Below are 20768 nucleotides of genomic sequence, written 5' to 3'. Positions count from 1 at the left end.
AATAATTAAGATTTTAAATAGTACAGCAAATCGGCCAACAGAGGACGATAGAAACGGCGGCGAAAATTACGACTGGATTCTATTTTTAATGGTGACTCTTCTCCTGTTTTTCTCAGTGCAGACAAAAGAGCTGCAGCTGCTGCAGTGTCTAACATTTGGACTAAAGGAGAGTGTAAATGACTGTAATTTGATCAAAATGGTAGATCACTTATTGAGGTGCGTTCAGGGACTTATGTAAAGGGGATGCAGACTTTTACAGAATGGTGGTACATGAGTAAAAATATGTTAAAAAAAAAATTAAATCATTAATTAATTACCATTTAGTAAGAAATTAATATTTTTGTGGTGTTCTTGTATTGTTTATGTCATGTTTGGTATTCTTTGTGAGCTTCTTATCTATGATTTTGTAGTTATTTTTCTTCTTTGTGGTCGATTCTTGTCTCTTATAAATACTTCTTTTTTCCATTAGTTCCGTGAAAATCTTTATCTAAATTCATGCTTTAAACTTGGTAAGGCATTGAATTTAAACACAGCACACCACAGTGTCGTCGAGATGTAAGCTTAAACTTGATGTAACTTGCTCTTCTCCAGTTCTGGTGAATTTCCTCAGCGTGTTGCGAGTAGTAGCCAGTTTATTCATTCACTTCCTCATGGTTTGATAAACTTGTTGAGACATTTGTTTGGCTTCTTGTTTTTGCTTTTTGACCCAGTTCACCCAGCGCTCCCTCCGGGCCTGAACTCAAGGCTTTTCCTGAATCAGACAGGAAGCGATAATTGCGTGGCATGCTATCACATGCTCAAACTCTTTTCCTGGGAATTCAAGACAAGCCTCCTACATACTGCCCTCAAGCCATTACATTATGATTCGTAATGCCAAAGACTAGCTTTAAAAAACCCTAAGCTTGAAGCTGAATGAGCCAATAACACAGTATTGTATTTGCTTAAAGGTGGAGTCAGCGAATCAGGAGAAAACTTTTTGTCAAAATCAGTGAATATCTCCTCATGATCCATTACCTATCCGTACTGTGTGTGTGCTGATAAACAAATCCAGTGTTACTACACAGCCTAGGCTCTGTAAACTGGCATGTTAACAAAGGGTATGTAAACAAAGGTGGGCCACCGTAGCTAGCAACATGCCGTTTACAGAGCCTAGGCTGTGTAACTTTTTACAGTTGATTTTTTTTCTCCAGCACACACAGTATTGGCAGGTAGCAGATCGTAAGGAGATATTCACTGATTTTGCCAAAAAGTGATTAAAAAAAGCATTCTCCAGAATCCCTGACTCCACCTTTTTAACACCACAACAGTAGTTATTCTTAGCACAAATACAAAGCTGGTGTTTACTCCGTTGTTGTTGAGGTTTGGCCGATTGACGGGAAGCCTCTTCTCAGGTCCTCTCTGCCTCCGAGGCTTGGCAGCGATCTCACTCTATTATGAAAGCAAAGCTCACTTAAAGCGCTCCCTCCCTTTGGTCTGAAATCTGACTTGATACTCTTTGTCCTGTCGTTGGAAACAAAGAACCAATTGTTTTATTGACAGACACCACCCTGCCTGACCCGGCCGCGCCAGCTACAGCCTGAACTGATTGAAAAAAACATTATTATACAAGCAATCATTTTAGATGTTATCTTTCAATACATAAGAAAAATAGTGTGGACTTTATGTGATGCAAGAAAGTAATCACCCTCTGTCACTCGTTATAATCTAATACAGTCTAATAAAACAGCCGCTCTGCAATAACTCTTCATAGTAAGAAGCTTGTAATGAACGGTTTCTGTTGCCGTCGTCGCGGGAGACCGCTGGTAATTCTCTACAGTGAAAAAGGAAAGTTTGAAAAGTAATAAAAGCTACGAGGTTTTATCTCAGGCTGTAGTTAGTGGTGATGTTGTATATAGGACTGGGTTATATGATATTTTATATATTGGATTGTTATATTATTTGCAGGTCAAAAACAATACTATTCAAGAGAAAAGAGGCATGTATCTGTGAAGAAGTGAAGAAAAAAAATTAACGGATCAGGAAAATAGCAGTGTGTTTATGTTGTAACTCACTTTCTTGCATCTTTTGCGAGAGCGGCATTTACAGAATTTCTTATCTGATTCATGATCAACCGTCACTTACTGTCAAAAGCATCATCAGCTATTTTTAACCTGCGTATTAGGTTATTTCCAGATATGTTTCTTAGACGTTAGAATTTGAAAATTCCTCGCTCGATAATCCTTTACCTCTCAAGGGACGGTTATCAAATTCATTCATAAAACTTGGCAGCTTAACAAAATGAAAAGCACATGTGCAAAATGTTAAGAAAAATGTACTCGATTGAGTCTTCATTTAACAAATCCTTTATTAAATTCTCACAGTGTTTCTGCAACAGATACTCCTGCTCAGGTCAGAATACATACGATACTGAGAATGATCTTATGACGCAGTTTGTGGGAAACAAAGCAGGAAGTCAGGGACTCTAGCCCCTCCCCTCCTCTGTGTCTTTGTTTACTTCAGCAGAAACTTAAACATTATAGGGCCGGTTTCACAGACATGGATTAAGCCTAGTCCTGGACTAAATGGAATTTTGAATGGAGATTGTCCATTGAAAGTACAATTTAGTCCAGAACTAGGCTTAATCCATGTCTGTGAAACCGGCCCATAGAGTCTTAATGTGTGCGGCACAAACTGTTAAACCAATGGAAAGGTGAATTGATTCAGACTAAACAGTGTAATTCCACCTTGCATGTGAATCTGTACTGCACTTTGCAGATACTTGAGGATTTTTTTTTCCTGCAATTTGCCATTTCCTATTGTGCAGCATTCTTAATCTTCGCTGCAAACAAAGGATATTTACAGATCTTGATAATAGTTTCTCCTGTGGCGCAAACCTGGGATAATAGGTCGTTTCTGCAAATCGTTCCTAAAAATTTAGAAATTTCTCCAAAGAACTTGGAAAATATACAGCAAAAAAAAGTTTTAACATTGGGATTGAAACCTAATACATTTTTAAAAATTAAAACCAAAGTGTTTCTTATTTAACATTTAACTTTCTTAAATGCTGCTGTGAAATGATCGCATTCAACTCTGCATCAAGTTCAGATGATTGTGCAGCGTTCTGTGGCCTCATTAGCCGCAACGGAAAACTGTGACCTGAAGTTAAAACCCTCTGATTCATTAACCTTGCGCTGCATTCACTCTCTGTCCCTCTATTCAGCTGGGCTGCATTCCAATCAGAATACTTACTTGCTCTTTAGTATGGTAGAAAAAGATTCAGGATGTCCTAATACACGTGGTCAGATGCAGCATGCTTAAAAATACCCGGATGCCCTACTACGTCCGATGGTGATTTTTAATGTCAAAATCAGCATGCTTTTTTGGCAATTGTGAGCCACAATCCACTGCACAGAGGAAGTGACGTCACATTGTCGGAGCCTCTGAGTGAAAACAACCAGCATTGAGACGGAAAAACGCAAGAGAAAAGTTCAAGGCGTGATATTGTGATGAAATAAATAAGTAAAAGTATGTCCCAAAGTTGTGCCTACTTTAGGCAAACTCCATAATCCTTATGGTCAGCTGTAGTCTGTAGAATAGTAAAAGTTTGGAACGCAGGGCAAGTGTCTTTAACCAGGGTGTGAGGCGCCCCTGAACATATCCAAATATCTGGACTTGTCAGCAGCTCCAGTGTTTTATAGAACCTGACTGTGCATACCCCGTCTCATATAAAAGGGGCTCCTAGCACCAGAGCCCAAACATGTCTGGTTGTCTGCTGCGTTATAAACATTGAACAAGCGCGTTTAACAAGGTGGAAAATGTTCCCCCCGTAAAGCCAATGTGTGGGGAGACGGAGAAGGAGTTTCCCTTTCTTTCCAACATCCTTCACTGTAATGACAGGGATGTTTATGCACAGAAATAAAAGTTTGTATTTTATGACATTAGCCCTGATGGCGGATTAATGTCGATAGTACGGTGGATTTATCATGTTTAAAGCATGTGCGACTGTGCGAGCCTAGATGAAGACGGTCTGTCAGCTCCAGTTGTGTCTGTCTGCCTCAGTGATCTGCTACAAACCGGCGGTGACAGTTTCCTGTTAATGATCTACAGAGCTCCTGACCTCACTGTGACAGTGGTTAAACATCCAGGGTCAGAATAAACCTGTAGTGATCAGAGCTGGCACGACGCTCGGACACACAGACATTTGTTTGTTAGTTGCTTTAAAGCTGCTGTCTGAGTCGGTGAGCTTCATTTAAAGGTGGATTCATTGATTCAGGAGAATGCTGGTTGTCAAATCACTTTTAGTCATACATCAGTGAATATCTCCTCACGATAACCTACCTGTCCGTACTGTGTGTGCGCTGAAGATATCTGGTGTTCATACACAGCCTAGGCGCTGTAAATTGGTATGCAAACAAAGACTATGTAAACAAAGGGGCCCACCGTAGCAACATTGCCGTATACAGAAGAGATGAGGTGAAGATGTATTTCGTTATTTATTGTAGTACTTCTTCGTCTTCCAACAGGTGCATTTTCAGCGGACACCCATTATGTGTTAACATTTTTTTTTTTTAATGATACACTAATTAAATCCACGAGTACTTCTTCCACCATGACTAACGTTAGCCTAGCGCGCTAGTTTTCAAGTCTCAGTTAAAACTTTTAGACGCTGTTCACACAAATATCATATTACCAAAAATAACTTTTCTCTCTTCTGCAAAATGTGTCTGAATTTCTTTTGGGCACAAAGTCAGAACAATATTTTTCGACTATTAAACATGCTGTAATGTGCACTGACCCATCGTGCTGTTTAAAGACTGTTAATACATTTTTTTTTTGCTTCATGTAAAAGCCTCAGAGCTGCAGAGAAAGAGTTAAGTTCCCGCCCTGGGGCCAAAGGATTTTTACATGTGGTGTCACGCTCAGGCAGCCAAACCAGTGTTTCCATACGGTCGCCTTCAAAACGACAGCGAGATCCACACAAAGGGAACTTCTCTCCCAGAGGCGGGAAGCAAGCGGCGTTTTTAGCAACAGTAACTACAACAAAGAAACGGGCTGGGACGAGTTCACTGGATGTGTGTGTGTTTGACTGTGTGTTGGTAATAACCTCAGAGATGCTTTCACTTTGACACGGAGCCCAGGGAGGGTGGAGATGTTTTTATGACCTCGTTTTGTGTGAATAACATTTTTATATAAGCTCAACTTTGCCAACATGACCTGTTTTTTTTTTAAGGAGGAGTAAAAAAATCTGGTTTTAAACGGCCGTTGAATCCACTAAGAGTGCGAGAAGTACATGTTTGAGGATGGAAATACTTTTTTTTTCTACAATTTGTGTGAACTCCTAATTGTGAGGTGTGTCTCACATATGGCGGTGTTTGTTCATCACCTCGGGTCTGCTGCTAAGTGGAGGGCGGTCGCTCCGTGACAAACCAGCCCTAAGGGTAACGACAGAGGAGCCTCCCCAACACCTGGCAACATCTTCTTCTCAGGAAAACTAATCTGTGAGTTGTTGAGGATTTTGGAAGGCAACTTGTTTATATAATTATTCGTATTATTATTATTATTATTATTATTATTATTAATTACAAGCTTTGAAGTTGTGCCACAAACTAGTTGTGAACCAAATTCTGGGCATTTTTGGTTTGTTTGATTTTGTTGAACAAACCATGCGCTACTAATGCACTAAAGAGACAACACACCGTTTCCAAGACTGTGACAATTTTATCTACAATTTTTTTTTTTTTTATTAAATTTTTTTAAAGCAAGATTTGATGGCTCCATGTGTTTGAATGTGCTGCCTTTCTTGCCTTATTTTAAAATAAACTCAATCATTTATGGCCAAATAATTCATTAATAAGATCAATAGAGTAGAACTGCATGACATTTTTGTATTTTAATAGGGTTTGGGTTAGACATGCTTTTGGTCACGTTAACCGCAGCGCTGAAAGTTTAGTTTTTAATCAATTTCTGTTCCATTCCTCAGATTAATAACATTTCTCTCTTTCCTCTGTTGCGAGCTGACATTTGTCTGCCATGATAACTCCTCTGTGTGTCTTAAAGTGTTGAACCAAAGACCTCATATTAAATAAGTTGTTGATCCTAATAGGCCCCTTTTTAATTACTGCACTGCACTGGAAAGGTCAACCAGTGTTAAGCTTTTATGAAAATTCTAAAAAGAAGAAAAGTAAAGTTTGTCTAGATAAACTTTTATGTATACTGTTGAACTCCTACTTCATTGTTTCATCCTCCCACCTCCTCTAAACCCATTGGCTGTGCAGACTCTCACTTTGAATGTCTGTCAAACTCTTTGATCGGACGTAGCTGACTAATAACAGAGCTAACACCACTCGCCCGTTGCTGCAGAAAAGGTCTTGCTGTGTGTGTGTGTGTGTGTGTGTGTGTGTTAAACTCTCTGTATTCGCGTCTGTGTGTTTGTTTTGTGCACCTTCTCATCTTGTTGCTGCGAGCATCACTCTGTGAAGGCAGAGATGCATTTTTCCTGGTAGATAAAATGTTCGGCTAAAGATGAAGGCATTTTTCATTAAGTGCGTGTGTGCGCGTGTGGTATTATAGGGAACAAGTTAATAAGTATGTTTTTGTTTATATCAAAGTCTACAATAAGATTAAAAGTGGACGTCATCATCGAAATCGAGCAAGCGCGTGTGTGTGTCTTGATGTCTGACCACTACCTATCCATTTGCGTACAGACCCCCTTTCATGACGTGCCTGTTCACAGTCTGGTGTGTCCCCAGCTTCATCTTGCGTCAACTTCTGGAGGCTTTAACTTTTCAAACTGAAGCGTTAGTGAAGGGCTCAGGCAGACCGAGCTAAATTGGAGCTAACGAACGGTGACCTTCGCGTGCGTACACACATGCACCTTTTTTTTTTCTTCTCCTCGGCAGGTGAGCCTGCAGCGGCCCGCGGAGTCGCTTCCTGGAAACTTGCTTGAGCGGCATTCATTGATGTTGGCAACTCGGAAAGGTTGAAGTGGGACTGATGAGAGGGAACATGGGGTGGAGGGGGGCGGTCAGGATTTGCCTGTGCTCGCGTCAGCACACAGACCCAGAATAGCGGAAAAGAAATTCTCCCAGTGTTGGTGGCGAAACTGGATGTCACATTATTGGAAGAGAGGTGCTTATGACACATAGAGTGGGAGGCGAGCTCCTATAGGCTACATGCCGAGGATATATATGTCATCTATTGAGAAATGCCCCAACAAACCTGCCTCTGTTAGAAAGGGGGCCACAGATTCCCCAGGGGGCTTTTTTTTATGGTTGTGGGGAAAATGTGACGTGAGTTGAGCTGGTTGGAGTTGGAGGTAAAAACAAAAATTGCAAAAAAAAAAAAAAAGCTTTGGAAAAACTGCACAAATTTAGAAAAAAAATAGAAGCCAGCCGGAAACCCTTTAAAGAGTTGTTGTGTGGGGGCGCCTTTCTGTGTGTGTGTGTGTGTGTGTGTGTGTGTCTGTGTGTGCAGCTGCGTGCGAGTGTGTATGCAGAGCTGGCATTGCTTAATGGTTTGCACACGCACAGCCCAATGTAGGGGTTGCCAGGGAAACAGAGCGGCATGAGTCTCGGGTTTGCAGGTGCTGTTCCCCGTGTCCTACTGCAGGAACCTCCTACGAACGACCGAGGAGCGATGATACACACACACAGCTAGTGGCTTGTTGGATAAATGGAGCCTGGTTAAAGACAGTGATGGGGTTCTGCCGTTAAAAGCTTTAAAACACTCATTTGACTGCAAATCAGGCTGCGTTCCAATACTTCCATCCTATTTAGTATGGCAAGAAAAAGATTTAGGATGGCCCAATGCACGATGTCAAATGCGGCATTCAAAATACCCCAGATGTCCTACTACATTCGGTTGCAATTATGGTGTGCAAACAAGCATGATGTTGGTCTATACTGACCCACAATCCACTGCAAAGCGGTGTAAGTGTGTCCCAATTGTATGCATACTGCACGCAAACTACATACTTTTCATTGTCAGCTGTACTGTAGTATTTAGAATATTAATAAAAAAAAGTATGCAATTTCTTATATCACATAAAGATATCGGATTATTTTCGTTTAATTGATAATAAAATAACCGTTGCTGCCCTCGGGGTGTGCTCAGTGCAAAACAAATTAAAAAAATCAAAGTAATAATCTGACCAGCACTCCCTCTTTTATAATTCAACGTTTAAATTTTCATGATTCCATCTGTGTGGATGAATACATTAATATCCAGTAGGACTAAACGAGAGTTCCTGCTGCTTGTAAACGACAGGCCGTGGAGTTTTGCTCTTTAATAAATGAAAAAATGGTTTTGAAAATGTTTGAGTGGATTAGGAGCATCGGGTTAAACAACATGTGGCGCTACGTCTCCAGTCGGTGCCGTTAGACCATTGCTGAAGAAGAGATGATGTAATAAAAAAAGCTTGAATCACGAATAAGTTGCCTCTTCATGCTTCACGTATGTCATTGTGTATTCGCTAAGTCTGTTTCCATTTTGCTTATATCAATACGCCAACTTTTTCACCAAATGAAAATGACTTTTGAAGTGCTATTTAGACAATTAATTTTTTCAAATTTTTAACATTTCTACTCAAAAACTCACTCATTGAAGCCGTAAAGGAACATTAAAGTGACTAGACGATTTCCCATGTTTATGAAAAGGGCCGTCTTCCCTTTTTTTATATACGTTTATGAACACGGCTGTTATGATTGATGGGAACATCTTGCCGCAGCGACATAATTATTCATAATTAATTCGATAGCAGCGTCTTAATTCTGCTCACGGCGCCTGGAACATTAGCCGGTGTGTTTTCTACACTCTCATTATTATGCAGAATTTTAACAAGATGAATTACGTGATCCAAGAGTGTCAGTTTGACCTTGTGGTCGGGAGCAACAGGTTGCCATGCCGCTGTGCTGTCCAGATGTTGAGGTGTTATAGGGCAGGGCAGGTGGGCGAGGGAATAGACAGAGGTTCAGCTGTGTGCGGTTTTTCCTTTTTAAGGTCGAGTCGTGGGTTGTTGTGTTTATCAACTTCATCACTTTCTCGTTTCTCTTGCTGTGTGGGACGTCAGCCAGTCATCGCTGTGGCCCACCGGCCAATCAGAGCTCGGCTGTGAGGTCACATGGCATCAGACAGGGGGAGTAAATAACTCTCAGGCCCCGTGGGAACTGAAGCTGTGTGCCAGACAAAAAAACCCACCACAACACATTTAAAAAGACTGTCAGTAAAGACGTGTCAATCTGATTTTTAGACTATTTAGACACAACACTATAGACATGATCACATAGCCGCTCCTTGTCAAGCTTTTTTAGTTGTTCTCCTAACTACTCTGTGATCCGCGGAGAGTGAAGAAGCTCCGAAGGGAAATATTTCAGAAGGCTCCGAGTTATCGCAGCACAACAAGCAATTTGGAGAGATTAGAGGAAATTGCAGCAAAGCGTTTGTTGTGTGAAGTAAATATTCTGCTGCAGGTTTGTTGATGCAGCAGCGCAGAGACAAATGTTATTTCGCTGATGGTGATGCTGAAAACATCTTGACTGCTTTTAGAAAAACAAGACAAGATAGTAAGAAACGTTGGAGAGAACAATGCTAGCTGTTTCCCCCTGCTTCCAGTCTTTATGCTAAGCTAAGATGATGACATGACTCTACCATACTGGTTTTAAGTTAGTCTGCTTTTAGTGAACATATCTTACAGCAGCTTTTCCCAATGCCAAGAAACACTTCCTTATATTAGCAAAATGTTGAACAAGTTCTTGCACTATTTGGTGACAGAATGAGTAAACAAGATGGATTATTTGACCACACGCACTCTGCTTTGCTTCATACACTCAAGTCAATGTTCACTTGTAGTCTGAACACACACAGACACACACACACACACACACACACACACACACACACACACACACACACACACACACACACACACATGCTTCAGCACTCAGTCAGCAAGAAAGCAGGATGCTGAATAATGGAGCTGAGCACTATATAACCCCAGACTGTGGGCGTTGTTAACAGGAATCACTGGACCCTTCGCATGTCAGCAAACAAGTCTCCCTGTGTAGGGGCCTCTTCTTAAGAGAAGTAACCGGGGGGCCCGCCTCGTATCACGGAGCTCGGCCTGTTCATTCATAAACTACCCTCTTTGTTTTGATCCTTTCCTCGCTGCTTGTGTAGAACTATGTTGTTCCTGAGTGTGGTATGTGTGTTCGTAACTTAGGTATCAAGGATGTGGAGGAGGAAGTGAGCGTTGTATGCCCTGAAGTGTCTGTCAACGTCAATAGGAGTGTGTGTGTGTGTGTGTGTGTGTGTGTGTGTGTGTGTGTGTGTGTGTGTGTGTGTGTGTGTGTGTGTGTGTGTGTGTGTGTGTGTGTGTGTGTGTGTGTGTGTGTGTGTGTGTGTGTGTGTGTGTGTGTGTGTGTGTGTGTGTGTGTGTGTGTGTGTGTGTGTGTGTGTGTGTGTGTGTGTGTGTGTGTGTGTGTGTGTGTGTGAGAATGTATGGGTGGGTGTTTGTCCTTGGCTGCCCCTCCGTCCCAGAAACCCATTGGACTCCGGCAGGTCGATGGTGAAAGATTGAAAGCCCCTCAACAGTGTGTGAGTCATCGCAATAGGTTGAGTGGGGTCAGCGAGGTCAGGTCAATATTTTAAAGACGTACACACTGACTGACGTCAAGCCAACAATGTATCTGAACAAACACACACACACACACACAGGTCAGCGAGGTTGTCGGCCAAGTGATGCAGAGCTTGATGCATTGTCCAGGCAGCTTTGTAAAATTCAGTTTATATGTAACTCAATTTAAAACAGTGAAAATAGATTTATAATTAACACAATGATGAAATGTTGTTAATTATTGTATTGGCAAGTCTCAAAAATGTTGCTACTCAATAGGGCTGTATGATTGATTGATGAATAGGTTAATCCAGTGCTTCTCAAATGGTGGGGCGCGCCCCCCTGAGGGGGCGCCGTGAGTTGTCAGGGGGGGCGCGGGCTGCCTTGATTTCCAACTGACCAAAAAAATAAAAACTTGTGTTTTTTGTTTAAATGTTACAAATTGAGCTAATAAACTGAACGTTGATTTTTTTTTTGCTGCAGAAGTTATCTCAGCTAATTTGTTATCTAATTTGATAATAAGGTGATTGTTTGCAGAATGCTCGTGTCAGAAACTCATACAGTGGTTTTGTACAGATAAATAAATAAATAAATATTAGCAGGTTCTCAATAGTATTTAAATTTAGGGGGGCACGAAAAAATATCTGTCCCCTAGGGGGGGCATGACAGAAAATAATTGAGAACCACTGGGTTAATCCATTGTCCAGGTTGCATTTATTTAATTATCTAATTAAGAGAAGTTGTGTAATTATGTGATGTCATAAATAGTTCTACGTTGTATGGTCCCTTCTGGTTTTCCTTCATACTTTAGCCGGTGTGATTATGAAACTGAAATTAAATCTCCTGCTGTGTGGTATTTAAAAGGTCTTACAACTCTTACCAGGGAGAGTTAAAGGTGTGAAAGAGACAGAGACTAATGTAAAGAGGGTTAATAAGGAACTGATGTGGAAATATGTGTGAGGAGGAGGAGGAGGAGGAGGAGGAAGGGGTGCCTGCCTGCTGGCACAGCTTCATCCTCTTGCGTAACATCGGCCGTCTCTTCCTTTTAGCTGCTGTTGCCATGGGGAGAGATGTTGGGAGGAGAAGGGGGGGGGTCTTTCTGAGCTCCCGCTGCCTCTCAAAGGGGGGTGACTCAGGGGGGATTCTGAGCTGTGACTTCCCTCCTGTAAGTAGGGTGATAAGGGAAGAAAAGTAATCATTTTCAGATATTGTCTTCTAGTTGATTTCCGTCAAAGCCGCCGAACCTACTGTATATCTCACGTAAAAACAAGGAATATGATGCCATGTGAAACAGAGTTGCGTGTGTGTGTGTGTGTGTGGGAACCTGCAGGGCGTCGGTGTGTGTGACTCAGTCTCTCTGGTTCAGGTGTGCCTTGTAAAATGAAATCCCAGGCTTTGTTTATAACCACAGTTTTATTTTCCATTATGCATCAGCCGTGACTAACTGGAGTCTCAGCAGTGTGAGCAGGTGTGTGTGTGTCTGTGTGTGTCTGTGTGTGTGTGTGTGTCTGTGTGTGTGTGTGTGTGTGTGTGTGTGTGTGTGTGTGTGTGTGTGTGTGTGTGTGTGTGTGTGTGTGTGTGTGTGTGTTATCACATCCTCCTGTGGTGTTGATGTGAACAGTGGATTGAGTTCATGAGAAGCTGTGGTCACAAGATGAGTGACTTGCAGAGTTGCAATGTCGCGGTTCCTTGGAATCGGACTTGGTCACTTTTTGAACGTCTCTTCTTGGAATGGACCACATGTTTTACTTAGTCTTGTCTCATTCTCATACAAAAGTGAATTTAGATTTTAATTCAAGACCACAACTGCGGGGAATATCACTTAATTGCTAGTACATTTTTTGATTAATTTGTGATGATTGGATGTAAGTCTTCTTGCTTCAAATGCAACTTATAACTTGATGATTTTTAATCAGAATTGTTTTATACTGTAAGGGTTTAGGTTTAAAACATTAGAGCCTAGTTTAGCATAAATACTTTCAACAAGGGGTTAGCCTTTCTATGTAAAACTCACTAACCAACAAGTATCTCTTTTATTTAATTGGTAGAAAAACCTGAACAAAAATGGCCAATTTATTTATCCAGTTTGGATGGAGTTTGGGGCTTTTACTACATAATTTTTGTGCGTTTTTTAATGAGTTTCGGAAGAAAACAATATAATTTCAGAATGCCACTGAAGTTCAGATTAATTGAGTTAATGCAGAAATAAGCTGCCAATGAATCAATAATGAAAGTAAAAACCCTCACAATAATCATGACTTGCCTTCCTCAGTTTCATTCCCTGTGTGTTGACATGGATGCGATGCTGCGTTCAGGTGCAGGTTAATCCCTCTTACTTTACTGTACGTGACACACCTTTCCCAGGGGCTTCTCCCGTTAGCACCTTCCTTCGTTAGCCGCCGTGTGTGTACGTAGCGTCCTCTTGCACTAAACACAGATACAGGATCGATGCACAGAACGGATATAAATAGTATGTATAGCCTCCGCTGGGGGTGTGGGAAGAACGCTACATGTAGGTTAGCTGCTAATCTGATGTTGACAGCGTGTGTACAGCAGAGGAATTAGAGAAAGACCTGTGCTGTTTTTAGACCTTCCAATCCTGCTTTGTTTTGTTTCTCTTATTTTTTTTCTGCATAGGAATTCCAGAGGCTTTGGGGAAGTGAGTGCCCCGCTAGGAAGGGAGGGCTTTCCCAGGTTGGGAACTGGGATTTAAAAAAAAAAAAAAGGGAAAAACAAGGAAGAAGAAAAGGGAGGAGAGGAGAGGAGGAGGAGGAGGAGGAGGGAACACAAAGGCAGGCAGGCAGGCAGCGGAAAGAAGCGTGGTGTTGCTACGCCGACAGACAGTAGAAGGAACCAGGCAGAAGTGAGAAGTGAAAGCTGGGCTCTCTCGGGCTCAGAAACACAGCTGTGTGTAATATAGAGTGTGTGAGGACAGACAGACCTTTATTATTTTTTCTTGGAGACAGAGAGACAGAGAGAGAGGGAGAGGGAAACAAACGCAGGAATGTCAGCGGTTATTGCTTGGGAGAGAGTGTGTCTGGCTTGGGGAGCGTCAGGTGTTTCCCTCGTAAGCGTCTGTCTCGACTCCGGGAGGGAAAACCAGCCGGCAGCAGCAGCAGCAGCTTCTTCGCTCTGAAGAAAAAAAAGTGTCGACTATTTTTCTCTGGGTCTCACTTCTCCAACAGCTAACAGGTATTGTGCAGCGCTGCGAGAGCTCGTCTGTGTGCTAAACAGTGTGTGTTAGTGTGTGTGTGTGTGTGTGTGTGTGTGTGTTTTATTCCTCGCTCCAGGCTTTTTGTTTCAGTGTGTGGTTCAGTTTCATGATCTATCGTTTTTTTTTTCTTTTCCCTGTTTTTCTCTTTCTCTCAAGTCATTACATCATTTAATTTCTTCATAAATCTGACAAAGTTTTATTCCCCCTAGAGTTGTTTTGTGGGGCCATTACCTTACTATGATGGGGGAAATCTTTTAAATTGAACAGGAATCACAATTTTGTCACCACTTTACGGTTGTAGTCGTGGCTATTATGGCTTATTTATGGAGTCTGAAAATAGAAAGACTATTCATCACAGTTTACACAAACACACACACACACACACACACACACACACACACTTATATCATGTAAGAATAGCAGAAGTAGAACATTCCCACATTTGAGAAGCTGGAACGGAACCATGTAATATTGGGAATTTGTGTTCTAAAAATGACTTTTCACGCCGATTAATTTTGCTGTGAATGTTTCCGCTCTTCCGCTATTATTTATACATTTTAAATCTGAATGTCAAACGATTCGGAGGAGTTTCTTATCATTCCAATTTCACCATTACATTTCACACCAGCACAACATGCTTCCATACACGTCTTGTTATCTTTCATACGACTTCTTCTACTGTGAGTAAGTGCGCGGTCGTCTTCCCGATCTGGGCAGCAGCAGCTGACGTACAGCAATGGGGATTAGCCTGTGGAGAGCAGCCAGGGATGAGCTGCCTCGCTGCCGTTATGCAACCGCTCTGTCCAGAGATAGAGCAGAGCTGAACTTACCACACTTCTTCTTCCTCCTCCTCCTCCTCCTCCTCCTCCTCCTCCTCCTCCTCCTCCTCCTCCTCCTCCTCCTCCTTTACTTCCACACAACATGAGATCATCACTCACTCAGCTGCTCCCCCATCTCTTTCTCTCTCTCTCTCTCCCTCTCTCTCCCTCTCTCTCTCGCTCTCAATTCAATAACATTCTAAAAGCATTATTGGCATGACTAGCGTAGAAAACAGTATTCCCAAACCATTACATTACCGATAATAACAAATCAGAACAATCCTCCCCCCATATAAACATGCATATACATACATTACAAGGCATATAATAATAAAAGAATGCCAACTGTAAGAATGATAAAAGAAGTATTGATTATATGAGACCTGGTTTGGATTGCCCTCTCCCTTCCTCTCTCTCTCTCCCTCCTCTCCTTGGCCCTCTCTCTCCCGCTGGGTGATTGCATGTAAGAATACATTGAGATTGTACCTCTCCTAGAGATGAACACTGCGGTCAGTCCCGCTGCATTGCATGCTTCACTGTCTCTTCATTAGTAAACATCCTTTTTGTTAATTGTTTTTTCCTTTGTCCTTTAATGCTGTAAGTTCGTTACACTCGTTCACATGCGTCATATCGTGAGCTATTCCTAGAAACCCTTCAGACGCACTCTAGGTTAATCCTACAATGCTGCAGGACGTCCTGTTTGTCACAGGTGCAATTTGCAGAAAACGGAAATGGAAATTTGAAAATATTTGCACATTTCTTACAAAAATACACAAAAATGAGTGGTTCCAGCTCCTTAAATGTGAGAATTTCTGCTTTTGTTCGTCTCGCATTATAGGGATTTGAATATATTTGGCTTGTGGACTGGTGGTCAAAGCAAACAAGACATTTTAGGACATTCTATTTGGACCCAATAGGCATTTTCCCCTGAAGTTTTATTGGCCAAATGATGTATTGTGCTCAGAATGATAGATGGGTGAACATGTAGGCAGAGGCGTTTGGTTTTATAAGACACAGACATGTTGGTTCCCACACACTCGTTCTGGAGGGGAGGGGAACGGAGCGGAAAATATGGTGGAAAGAACATGGTGGAGAGATGGATGATGATGGAGAAAGGCAGAAGACAATGTTGGGAAATTAAGGATTGAAAAAGAATGAAAGGACAGTGGGGGCACGCCATGTTTCTGGTGCACGCTGCGGTTATGTAACGTTACCTCCTGCCCACTGCTGATGGCAGCAGCAGTGAGGCTGTGGAGGTGGGTGGCTACAACAACATCACAGAGGAAGAAGCAGCAGCAGCAGCAGTATCCATCCAAACCATACGAAAAGGTCAAACGCTGCCTTTAGCTCCCTGTTATTGGTAGATTCAAGACTGCCCAAAATGTTGTTTCAGTTTGTTAAATTTGAGAATTAAAAAAAAAAATAATATATATAGGGGAAGGTGGGGTGATTTGTGCATTTTGGAAGTTGCAAAACCCCTTGTTTCTAGAAAACCGTGGAAGAAATTGGAAATGTGACCACATATTTAAGAAGAGCCATCCATTTGACTCATCCTGTAAAGAAGGGAGACACAAGGAATAAGATATAAGCACATTTAAGCTCAAAAAACTGTGTTTTGCCTTTCAAAGTAAAATTTCCATGATCAAGGTTTTTTGATTATTGTGTCTGAACAATTATAGACACGTTTGAAAACATTTGACACATGTTTTAGTGCTTTGGTATGCTACACTTTGAGTCTATATAGTTAGCACAATGTCAACCCTAAATTGCTGCATCATGCCTATTATCCAAAATTCTGGGGATGGGGTGATTTGTGCGCAAGGGCCTGGGTGAGTTATAAGTAAGTAAGTAAGTAAAATGTATTTATAAAAGCACATTTATGACAGTTTGCACTGTCCAAAGTGCTGTACATAGTGCATTCAGTAGGTAAACAATGAAGGTAAAATAACAATAACCAAAATAAAAGACGTAAAGCCCATACATCCACATAAACACAGATAGTAGTGCAGAGGTAAGTAAGTAGTGCAGAGGTTAATGGGGAGGAAACACCAGGGTGTACATATGGGTTTTGAGCCTTGATTTAAAGGCAGAAATGTAGGGGGAATCACATTTGTCAGGTGGCAGTTGGTTCCACAAGCACGGAGCAACTAGTGCAAAGTACATTTCTGAGAGTTGTGCCAGTGGCATGGCTGTATACGCTGGTCACCAAAAGAAAGTGATAGTCTACAGTAGCTCAGGAGAGAGTGACATCTCAATTCCACTTAACGACACCACTGATGAGAGTTCAGATGGCCAGAAAGATGATGATGGTGACTTTGTCATTGTGACACAATGACGCACAAATCACCCCACTACGTGGGGTGATTTGTGCGACAAGACAACTTTTTTTCCGAAAGCTATATTTCTTAAACAGTTTATTCCAGATCCAAAGTTTTTATTGCCAGGGATGCACAACATCCTGAAATATATGTACATATTTGAGTTGGAGACATAACTGTCAAGGCCTCACTTTAAAATCACTTTGAGTAAAAAGTTGCACAAATCACCCCACCTTCCCCTATATATTATTTTTTTGGCTGTGGATTTGATCAAAACAAGCTATTTGGAGACATTAACACTTCCCTGGTTGTCACACACATGGCTGTCTGTTGTGGCCACGGTGGAGACGTGTCCCTCTGTGTTTACATGCAGTACCAGTCCTGTGTATGTGAGGGTGTGTATGTGAGGGTGTGTATGTGAGTGTGTGTATGTGCTAAATGAGACATAAAAGCAGATGGTTGTGTGGCGGCGGCGTCCACAGAGAGAGACACCAGAGAGCCTCAGAGCAGCTGCAGGAAACCCCAGTGGGAGTTTACAGAGCTGGTCACCGTTCTCTCCGAGCGGACCCACAATCCACTGCAGCTACACAAGAAGTACATACTGTACACACTGGAACAACACTATAACTACACACTGTACGGGGACAACATCACTGAATAACTTCAGTCAGAGAGAATCTTGGCAGATATTTATTTAAAGCTGTTATGCGTAACTTTTTCCTATAATGAATGTCAATTGCATCGCCCAATGAGTTCAAACAAAGTTTATTAAGCCTTACAGAAGTTATGCACTGTAGCTTTAATAGTTTAAGTGACATTCATGCACTTTATTCATAGATTTATTTTGCTGGTTAAAACTACTATTTTACTCATGAGTATCAGTTTACTCATCATGACAACAGCTGTACAATGTCTTAGGAATGTCTTCGGATGGATGATGTCATAGTGATGCCATCCGGGTTAACTGGGGTTGGAGACCACAGATTTATAACAGAAATCCTGTTTAAAGCTATAATGCGTAACTTTTTCATATACATTAATGTTGGGTACATTCAAGCCATCTCCAAACGAGTTGACATTAAATTGATTAAGCCTCCACAAAACTCCCTCTGTATTTCTCAGTACGACAGCGTTTACAAACTGCTGTCGCCCCCCGACACTGGTGCAGGAGCTCAGAACATTCCCAAGAAGCGCCCAATAAATGCTCCAGTTGTTGATTCTATTGCTAAGAAAAAACCTTGACGTACAGCAGAAGGTATAAAATCCATGCGTGATCACCGAAGGCTTACCTCATGTAAATTACACAGTGTTGTTGTAATTACTCAAAATTCCTCATGGGGGTTACAGAAGTTACGCACCATAGCTTTATTTTAAATTTTTTTATTGATATTAAGCTGCGTGTTGGGAAATGAAGGAATTTAATTAATAAAATATGCTTCGTAATAAAATCTACACTGATTAATCGATTATCAATCATTTTACAACCAAGACCAGACAAGAGGAGGTTTGTTGAATTGATCAGATTTTATGGCGTAAACATGTGTCACATGTTTCCCTGCACAGCAACACTCTTCATACACTTCTCGGCTCGTTCCCCGAGGGCCCAGAGCAGAAGGAGGCAGCTGTGTGTGATGGTTAACAGACGAGCTTTGTTTTACAGTATAACCAGCCATCGCCGTAGGGTTTGTTTCAACATTGGTGGCTACACACACTAAGCAGGTAACAGGAGGGATCTACGGTATCTCCCCCTGAAAATATTGAGCATTAAACATTTAATTTCCTGCATTCTGGAGAGTTCTTATGCTCTTAATTTGTGCCATTTCTGCATCAATTTACGTTGGAAATTAATTTATTTAATCTGAGTTCAAGAAAGTCACTGCAAAGTTTGGATGTCGGCAAGGTTAAGATGGAACGGTCCACTTTAGGGTGTCTGAAATAATTGGGAAATATATAGTTACAAGAAGGACATATAAATGTTTCGACCCCCTGAACTGTTTTCTTTAAACCTATTCTAAGGAGAAGGAGGTTGTCTTACTTTTTATTTTATTTTACCTATTCCCAATTTTGCCCCCAGAGATCTACAACCCCCAAAACACACACGCCCATGCAACCCGGCAGACAGTAGGAAGAGAATAGGTTTAGAGTTTGCCAAGAATCACAGAAGCTTGAGTCTAAGCAGGATCCCTTTGTGCTGTTTGGAAACATGATCAATGACCTCCCGTACCTAGTTTCCTATGTTGGCTCGCCGCCTTTCATTCCGCTCGCTGCTCTCGGCCTCATAAGCTCCAGATCTAATTAAGAGTCCTCTCTCTCTCTCCCTCTCTCTCTCTCTCTCTCTGTCTCTCTCTCTGTCTCTCTCTCTCTTCTCCTCCTACGGCGGCCGCGGTAACAGTCTCGAGGCTACCACCGTGATTAGATTGGGACTTTCGGGGAGCAACATCTGTCAACCGGATGAAACGTATTGGGCAGAATCGTGTTAAGTTCCTCTGATTGGAATCATGGCGGTTGCATCAACGCTGCTCTGAGTTATAAATCTGTCCGTGATGGTAAGTGGTCGTGTGCAGGCATCTCCGTAATTTATGACGATTTCACCAAAAGATGTCTCAATGGCTGGACATTTAGCACATGTGGGAGCAGTATTCAGATCCTTTACTCAAGTAAAAGCACCAATACTTTGCTGTAAAAATGTTGTTAGTTTTCCTTTCAGACGAACAAACCAACATGAGAATGTGGCCCTGTTGTGTCCAACTGTATGCATTAAAGTGTTGAGATGAATCAGAGTTAGAAGACAGTTTTGATGGCCACTTTCTGAATAGAGAAAACAAAGCGCCCGACTGCGACAGAGCGCTGTTTTTAATGGGCGCTCCCCACGTGGGTTTGGATTGGTTTCAGTTCTGTGTTCAGAGTGTTAAGGGGTCAGCGTGGGCGTCTGGGTGTATGCAGAGAGGATGGAACATGACTGTGATTGTGTGTGTGTGTGTGTGTGTGTGTGTGTTACCCTGATGATGTCTTTTGTAGACTACAGTAGGTGTGGACATTTTAAACGAAATGGGACATCCTGCATACACACAGAAGGCAGGTTATTATAGGTTACTGTATTACTTCATTCATGCTCTGTTGTATTATCAGCAGCTCGGTGGTCATTATTACCTCAGATGGACCAAGACGCTGTGTTCTGTATACTTTCTGCTCAGCCACACACACACACACACACACACACACACGCTTGCATGTGGTTACAGAGAGCTATCCGTCTGTGTCATTTTTTTTACTTCAACAGCATATATTCTGCTTTGAACCATTTACGTGACTTATTTTTCTTCTTTTCAACTGGCCAACACCACTACCATGCTCTCCCTTTCGGCTAGCTCTAATTACAGAGCGCGATGTTGACGCTGGACTTTCTGCCTGTGATGTGTTTATTTTCTGTAGGCCCGGCTGTGACACTGCAAAAAGTGCTCGGTCATTCTGCGTGTGTTGTCCCATGGGCCTGGGTAAATATTTGTCTGCTTTTTCTGAACCTCATGTAAAAAAAAACCCTCAGAATTCCCCCATAAAGTCAAAATCCTAAAAATAGAGAAGAGAGAGCTTCCTCTATGCGTGAGTGATGTTACAGTACAGTGCGGCGTCACTCTCTGAGATGCTTTTTTGTCATTTAACGCCCGGTTGGTTTGTGTTTATGTAACGCAGAAGGCTTGTGTCAGTTGTCAACCTGCCTGCCTGGAATCCCTTACTTGTTTAAATATGAACAGTGACCTGCAGCTTTATGTCATATGTCTGTCTGTGTCCCTTTATCCCGTCTCACTGCTACTTTATTTGCCCTCTTTTTT

The 20768-nt window shown here is 41.9% G+C and overlaps 2 protein-coding genes across 3 annotated transcripts in view; both read left to right on the top strand.

Annotated features, from left to right (window-relative positions):
- The window catches only part of zc3h12ab (zinc finger CCCH-type containing 12Ab), a 184661-nt gene that overhangs the window by 130609 nt on the left and 33284 nt on the right, over window positions 1-20768 (top strand). The gene's annotated exons all lie outside the window — the stretch shown is intronic.
- The window catches only part of hivep1 (HIVEP zinc finger 1), a 49340-nt gene that overhangs the window by 3816 nt on the left and 24756 nt on the right, over window positions 1-20768 (top strand). The gene's annotated exons all lie outside the window — the stretch shown is intronic.

The sequence above is a fragment of the Ammodytes marinus genome (genome assembly GCF_949987685.1).
Source record: "Ammodytes marinus genome assembly, chromosome: 17".
Lineage (NCBI taxonomy): Eukaryota > Metazoa > Chordata > Actinopteri > Uranoscopiformes > Ammodytidae > Ammodytes > Ammodytes marinus.
This window is presented reverse-complemented; position numbering and strand designations above follow the sequence as displayed.